The following is a 296-nucleotide window of genomic DNA, read 5'->3' as shown; positions in this document are numbered from 1 at the left end:
TGGGAGAGACTTTTTCAGAGCAAACTTAGCACTTAGAGCGATTTAGGCATATTTTCGTTTTTGTTATTTCGAGCTGCGACTCAATTAGGTTTAGCCGTCTTAGGGTTGCTAGAACTAGAAATCTCGCCGACAACTCTCGAGCCTAGGCTTATACCTTGTTGTAACGCTCAAACACAGATTCGGAATAAGATCTATTTCGCTCTCTTTTAATGATTTTTATACTTTGTCGTTGATATCTCGTGTTCTGATTGCTTAGCGTGTGGTATTAACAGATCTCCGGGACCTCTGGGAAATTA

Source organism: Brassica oleracea, chromosome C3 (assembly GCF_000695525.1).
Source record: "Brassica oleracea var. oleracea cultivar TO1000 chromosome C3, BOL, whole genome shotgun sequence".
In the NCBI taxonomy this organism is placed as follows: Eukaryota; Viridiplantae; Streptophyta; class Magnoliopsida; order Brassicales; family Brassicaceae; genus Brassica; species Brassica oleracea.
This window is presented reverse-complemented; position numbering follows the sequence as displayed.